This window comes from Stegastes partitus, unplaced genomic scaffold (assembly GCF_000690725.1).
Source record: "Stegastes partitus isolate 25-593 unplaced genomic scaffold, Stegastes_partitus-1.0.2 Scaffold573, whole genome shotgun sequence".
In the NCBI taxonomy this organism is placed as follows: domain Eukaryota; kingdom Metazoa; phylum Chordata; class Actinopteri; family Pomacentridae; genus Stegastes; species Stegastes partitus.
The window spans coordinates 249,234-256,788 of NW_007578304.1; the positions used below are offsets into that span (position 1 = coordinate 249,234).

The 7,555-nt window shown below is 48.9% G+C and overlaps 1 pseudogene; it reads left to right on the forward strand.

The window, feature by feature from the left end:
• LOC103362412 (GRB2-associated-binding protein 1-like) overlaps positions 1-5,939 on the forward strand; it is a 26,636-nt pseudogene extending 20,697 nt beyond the window's left edge.
• Positions 5,940-7,555: the final 1,616 nt, after the last annotated feature.

The window sequence follows — 7,555 nt, forward strand, 5'->3', positions numbered from 1 at the left end:
TGGTAAAAACTAAGGTTCTGCGTTAAAACCCAGAACCATGAAGCTGCTGCTGACTCAGCCAGGACCAGCAGACAGCTAGCTAGCATCCAGGAGGTGTTTCCTCAGACACTGATGAGCACGTAAACACTGAAGCATCTCCAGCATGTGGAGCCTCCAGGTGCTCCATCATGGAAACATCTGTGGTTTTGTCAGAAAGTCATAAATTTCTCTCTGGTCTCCATGGTTCTGACTGAAGACATCTCTGAGTTCTGTCTCCTCCATCATGTGGTTGTGGTTCCTCAGAGCTGCAGGACTTTAGAGAAACATGGAGCTCAGTGAAGGACCGTGAGCCAGGAGCTGCTGCTGGAGCTCAGAGACGATGTGTAGAGATCTTATTTTTATTATAACATGGTCCATGACTGTTCAGGTTTCAGCACATTTACACACTTCTGGACCGGGTTCTGGGTTCTGGTAACCAGGTTACTGTTTGCTGCCTTCGTCTTGTCAGATGTTGTTCTTCAGCTCTAATCTTCTCGTGGACTAAATCATAGAACATTACTCTCTGTAGCGGTGACGTTAGCTGGTGTGACCCTCCACCTGTCGCTGCAGGTTGCCTCCAGCCGCTCCCTGTGACTCCGCCCACCTCCACGACGGGAACTACGTCCCCATGACGCCGCTCAGCCCTCTGCCCCCTGCTGCAGGCGACCCGGCCTCCCTGGGCCGACAGGTGCCTCCACCTGCCCACATGGGCTTCAGAAACCCCCCGCTGACCCCCCCGCTCCGCAGGAACGCCGAGGCCACGCCGCCGCCCATCCACCGCAACCTGAAGCCCCAGCGCCGAGGTCAGAGCTCCGCCCTCCGAGTCCGTCTCCATCTGGACGGGCCTCAGCACCAGCAGGGATTTAATGAGGTGGTTCTGATCTCTGTGTGTCTGCAGGAGTTGGTGTGAACCGGCCGGTGGAGCGGAGCGACCTTCACGCCGCCGCAGAGCCCAAAACCAGAGGTACAAACCCCCCACAGCGCCGCCGACCCGTCTTCAGAGGTTCTGAATGCCAGCTTGACACAATCACCTCTTTTTTTATATTTAAATCCTGTTTTCAGGTCTGATTTCTGAACCAAACTGACAAAAAACAAGGAACATGTCCAGCCTGTGTGAGCTGCGTTCTGCAGCATCACGGTCCATAACTAACACTGAGTGGAACATAGAGGACAGAACCACATCCACCGTGAAGCTTCAGCGAGTCCAGTTTCAGTCTGGACCCGTTCCTGAACCAGGTCCTGCTTCTCTGTCCGTGTTCTGCTCATCTGAATTATTCATCTGCTCCCACTTGAGCAGCTAACTGGAGGCTCTGAGCAGTCATTCATTATTGAAGCAGTTCAGTTCAAGAGCTTCTAGCTTCATCCTGAATCAGCCTCTCAGGCCACGAGGTTCTGTTTCGGCTAAACTAGAACCAAAGTCACATCTCAGGTCCTGTAAGGACGTTACAGCTCCGTCAGCACTTCATCCATTCATATCTGAACAGAGCTCCTCCAGAACCTCCTCAGAACATCTGGTTCTGTATCTACTGACCAGAGTTCTGCCTTCAGACTGTGAATGTTCCAGAGGTCCAGAACCTTGAAGTCCACAGAGGAGGGTCCAGATTGATCACTTTAATGGACTTTTTCCATCATTTCTGAGCCTCAGAACTTCATCAGTACAGCAGATAGACACATGACATTTAGGAGGAAGAACACATCTGGGTTCTGCTAGAACCTGACACCAGATCAGTTCTACATCCATCCAGGTGTCTCAGTCTGAACACTGGACCTGGTTCTGGTAGCATCAGTATTATGGGATGTATCAGAGTGTGAACAGGATGACATGCTGTAAAAAGGTGCTCTGCCTCAGAGTGGATCCTGTCTGTAGATGGTTCTGGTAGGTTCTGGAGGTGAAACGGTCCTTCCATCGTCTACAACTGGTTCTGACCAACCACCATCACACATGCTGGTATGAGCCTGGACCGTTTACCCAGAATCCACTTTGTGAAGTTTCCTCTGGTGACTGATCAGAACCAGAACCACATCCAGGGTACCAAAGATTGTTTCTGTGACTCTGTGTCAGAGACAGAGGACATGGACAGAACCAGAACCACATCCAGGGTACCGATGATCCAGGACACCAGTCAGGATCAGATCCGGTCTAAAGCTCAGAACAACCTGACAGTAAGTCGGACTGAAGTAAACCCGGATTAGTCTCTAAACTCACTTACGGAGCAGAAGTTATCAGAACACGGAGGTTCTGTTTACATCCAGATCCTTTAGTCCTGGGTTCGGGCTCACAGACGGGTTCTGTTGGTGCTGAACCCAGAGAACCAGCAGCTTCTCCTTCACGTTGAACGTTTCTGAACTGGTTGATGAGTGTCGTGTCTCTGCTGTGTCTCCCAGTGAAACCAGCTCCTCTGGACATCGGCCCAGTACCTCAGGACTGGCAGGAAGTCCCGCCTCCTGTGCGCTCACCTGTCACCCGGACCTTCACACGAGAGTAAGTTGGGTGGGCTTTCACTGGTCCAATGTTCTGGGTTTGACAGGCAGAAGGTGTTCTGCTGCCACCTGCTGGTCCTGGAGGAGAACTGCAGCTCATTACTGTTAACGATCTGATGTTTCTGTTTATAGGAATTAATTATATTCATATTGTGTTGTATTTATGGTATGTTATTATTATTATTATTATTATTATTGTTGTTGTTGTTGTTGTTGTTGTTGTTATTTCCTGTGTAGGGAGACCAAACGTCACCTCTTTATGTTCTTACTCTTCTGGTGTGCAGCAGTAACCAAGCGTTAGATAGTGAAGTTAGCTTCATGTGAGTTGTTAAATGAAGCCGTTCAAGGTGTTGATGTTGTAGTTAGAAGTGTGTAACAGTGACTTCTGCTGCTCGGTTCCTCGTTTAGGAAGCAAACGTGTCACCTTCAGGTTTCATCTTCTAGTCTGAAGCTATAACATATGAACTCTGATTGATTTCGGCTCCTCTTCAGGATTTTTTTTCACCTGTAAAAAGCTGTTGTGACCAAATAATGCAGCTCGTTGTGTTTTCAGTGTGCAGGAGGCAAACAGTCACGCCTCATAGTTTGTAGCATGAACATGATCAGATACTAAAGTTTGGTTTGAACTCAGGCGCTAACGGCTCCTTTAGGATATCAGGGTTTAGCTTTCACTAATCAATGATCTTGATCTGTCATCAGCCCGTCCAGCCGCCGGTCCGTCCGGCCCGCCTCGGCTCAGAGCTCCTCCCCCTCCTCCGACTCTGATGACCCCGACGACAGCTACGTCGCCATGACGACCTCCAGCCTCAGCTTCAGCGCCGGCGAGTCGGTAAAAACTCACCTGCTTCGTCCTCAGAGCATAAAATACTGAAGTCTGGCTCAGTTTGGGTCGGTTCTCTGTGAGTTCTGCTGGGTTCTGATCATCACAGCTTCATGCAGGTTTTAATCTGGTGGTCTGAAGGTTGAACGACGATCAAGCATCAAAGAGTTTAACTTGGTTTAGTTTGTTTAATGTAAAAAATGCCGTTTAGAGCAGCTGTTCTCAACAACATTCATCCTTAAAGGAGCAGAAGGTTCTGTCAGGTTAAAGCACTGAACTGAAGCTGAGAAGACTGAGGTCAGTGTACTGGTTCTGTGTACCGTCCCACTAGAGCATGACAACGATGAGACGGTACCAGAGCTTCACTTTGGTCTGTGGTCACTGAGTCTGTTCTCGTCTTCTGTCTGTTCCTCTGGACCCTGAACCCGTCCAGTCCCTGAGGCTGATGCTGCACCGGGCCTCCGAGGGCGGAGTCAGCAGCCCGCTGCTACGGCGAGCCAGAGGCGACAAACAGGTGGAGTACCTGGACCTGGACCTGCACACAGGCCGCTCCGCATCCAGCAGACAGGTAACAGCTCACCTGTTAGCATACAGACACGTAGCGCTGTTCTGATACGACTAATCAATACATTGAACAATTATGAATATATTAATGTCCCTCTGGTCTGGAGGAGTCTGGCCACTAGAGGGCGCCGAGTCGTCCCTGTCTCCTCCCAGCACTTCCTGTAAACACTGAGTCAGTAAATCAGCCCTGTGAAGCTCCTGCCTCCTGGTCCTTCACTGAGTCCTGCAGCTCTGAGGAACCAGAACCACATGAAGGAGGAGACAGAACTCAGAGACGTCTTCTGTCAGCAGGACTCAGTAGAACCATGGAGACCAGACAGGAGGAGAAAAGTGACATTTCTTTAATATTTATTTGACAGAAAAATGTCCACAAACCTCCAGCATGGCTTCAGTAGTAAAAAGGTGATTCAGAATTCATCCAGAACTGGTTCAGAATGCTTCAAACATTTAGAACGTCGCTGAAGATAGAACTTGTTCAGCTTAAATCAAACTGAATCGTCCTCGTAGAAACGAGTCTTAGTTTGTGAAGAAGACACAAAACGTTTCCACAACGATGCAGCAACGTTCAGACGACTCAGTGACAGACTGAATTTAAATCTGTTCAGATTGACTCAGAACGAGTAGAAATGACAGAAACTCGTATAAAATGATTCAAACATTCACTCAACGTGTTTAAAACGTGTCACACCTGTCCAGAGCGCCGGCCTTTACCTGTGCTGACCTTAGTGACCCGCCTCACACCTGTCCATGACCTGCTCACAGCCACACAGTGAAACGACTCTTAACTTAACACAGCTGCTGGATCAGTACCGGCTTCATGGCTGCACTCAGGAGCTCTGGGTGTTTGATTTTCTCCAGAACCGGTCCAGTGTGTGTGACCGATGCCTCTCAAACATCTAAAATGCTCCAGACTTGGTGTAGCTGTTGTTGAATGACGGTTTCTTCATGTGTGACCAGAAACGCTGCACGGCCGAGGGCGGAGTCGGCGCCAGCGACCCATCCGGAGCCAGCGAGGAGCGTGCACGAGGCGAGCGTGCACGTGTGGACTACGTGGTGGTGGATCCCAAACGGACCAAAGCCCTGAGGAACACCAGGGAAGCCTGGCATGATGGGAGGATGTCCACGGAGAAGGACAAGGCTTAGAGCAGAGTACTGTCTGGAAGTAATAGATTACTTCCGACCATTACTTCAGCCGTGAACTAACTCTCCATCGTTAGGGGTCATAAGCTGTTACTGGTAAATTATTACTGATCTACTGGAATCAAGGAGAACATAGAGACTGACGTGATGACTTCATCTGATGGAGCTCCATGAGGAGACGTCCAGCTTCACGTCCTCTGACTGGAGACGTGTCCTGGTTCTGTCATCACGCCCCTCAGCTGGACCAGAATACCTGCCAAGGGGTCTGGTTCCTACACATAGTTCAGCACAGCAGAAATATGAAGTTAGTCACAGATAAACTATAAACTCTGAGCGTCATGGATCAGTGGTCCAGCATGTGGAGCGTCAGGGCAGAAGATAAACTCCAAAGTCTCAAAAGTATTTAGTCAAAGCAGGTAAATCCACAGAAATATGAGACATAAAGGGTTAAATCCACAGAAATCAAGCCGCCATGTTCTCTGAGTGCAGAATAAAAACCTTTTTCATTAACTTGCAGCTCTCAGATTCCCAGAAATGTGAGTTAAAGCTGTGAACTTCCCAGAATAATGAAGTCAGAGCCGCTGAGATCATGTAGATGTTTACCTCAGATGGTTAAATCTCAACTTACAGCCCAGAAGTTACCAGAATGATTCAGAAACATGAAGTTCAATCAGATTCCTCTGACGTATGAGGCTAGCGTAGCTGAACCGTAGAAACAAGGCCATGAGCTCAGTGCTGTCCTGTGATCAGCTCTGTGGAGGATTGATTGGAGGCTTATTGATCGATGGGGCGGATCGTGAACCCTCCACATGTAGTTCTGGTGCTGGTATGAAGAAGCTGCTGCTGAGTGTTTGATGATGAAGACGGCTGATGGCAGTGATGTGTCTCCCATTAAAATAAAGCTCTGTGGTCTGATGCTGAGGTTTCCTTCTGCTCACAGCTCAGAACCAGGACGATTCATGTCCTTCACTTCTGTGCTCGCTGTTCAAGCTCCAGTTTCTCCCTGAACGTCGTGATTCCTGCTGAAGCAGAGAAAGCACTGAATCTAATGATCATAGAGTCAAACCTAGCTCCGTCCACAGCACCGTCTGGGTCGGTGCCGTCTGAATAAAGTCGACCTTCGCTCTGCAGGCTGCTGCTGCTGTTTTCATTCTCACAGGAACTGAAGTCTGTTCAGCACAAACATCTAGAAGCAAAGACCTGAGACATGAAGACGACATGAAGATTCAGCTGCTCAGGACTCAACTTCTAAACGCGTCACAAGTCTTCAGGAGGAACCAGGAGGAGCTGCAGGAGGCTGAGCAGGTCCCAGACGCCTCCTCATCCCCAAGTCACTGCAGTGTCTCCTTGTGTCCAGCAGGTGTCCTCAGAGTGCCTCACCGGTCAGCATCGGCCGGTTGGGGCTGTTGCTATGGCGACCAGCTCCAAGCAACAATGTGCAGGGCAGGATGATGGGATGTCCCGTGTTTACCTGCAGGTGGTTGCTGAGCAGCAGTGGGAGGAGCCTCAGGCTGATCACATGGTCACTCCAGTCTGAAAACAAAACATGCAGAGAAGAACTGATGCTTGTGGGTGTTTCTCATTGTTGTTGTTGTTGTTGTTTAGTAACCGTGGCAACCAGGCGGTTCTTATAAAGGGACCTGCTGCTCTGAAGGCAGATCAGAGTGACAGAGACGCTGCATAAAAGAGTTAAGATTCTACATACTTCATTGTCATTATTCAGGCGTGTACGACATCATCAGGACACAGTCGGGACACGGACTCATAAAACAGAATAAATGAGAGTGAAGGAGGCGCTGGACGGACCTGGTGCATCGAGTCAGCTGGGCCTCTGCAGGAAAGGTTCTGACCTCCTGCACAAACATGTCTGATCTGCTGCTGTTGCACACACACACACACACACACACACACACACACATCCATCACATACACTCCATCAGCAGCAGACATCAGCGCTCAGAGACCAGGTAGCTGTTTTACCTCCTGCACTGTTTCCTCTACGTTCATTTAAATCCTGGCCGCTGCTCCTTCAAATTTCTTTTTCTTTTTTATTCTTACAAACACACCACCGCCGCGTGTCTCCACCTTCACAGCAGAGTCCTGCTCTGGGTCGGTGCTCCTGAGTAAGAAGGTAAACTACAGATAACTATCTTGCTCAGTTTCTACTCTTTGGGGATTAATATGACGTCAATTACTCGCGACTACTAAAATAAACTACAGATAACGGTCTTCCTCAGTATCTACTCTTCAGGAGGTTAATATGACGTTAACTAGAATAGAATAGAATAGAATAGAATAGACTTTATTTATCCCAGACCTGGAAAATTATTATAAACAACAGCATCCAAAAACACAAATAGAAGCACAGAAAATAATAATTCAGTAACATGCATTCAGTGTCGGCACACAGCAGGTCCAAGTCAGTCCACATGCTGGCTGAATGTGGGGAGAGAGCGATGTCCGGTTAAAGTCTCCTGAGATGACCATCAGAGACTGAGATGTTTGCAGCTGGGACACTGAACTGTGGATGAG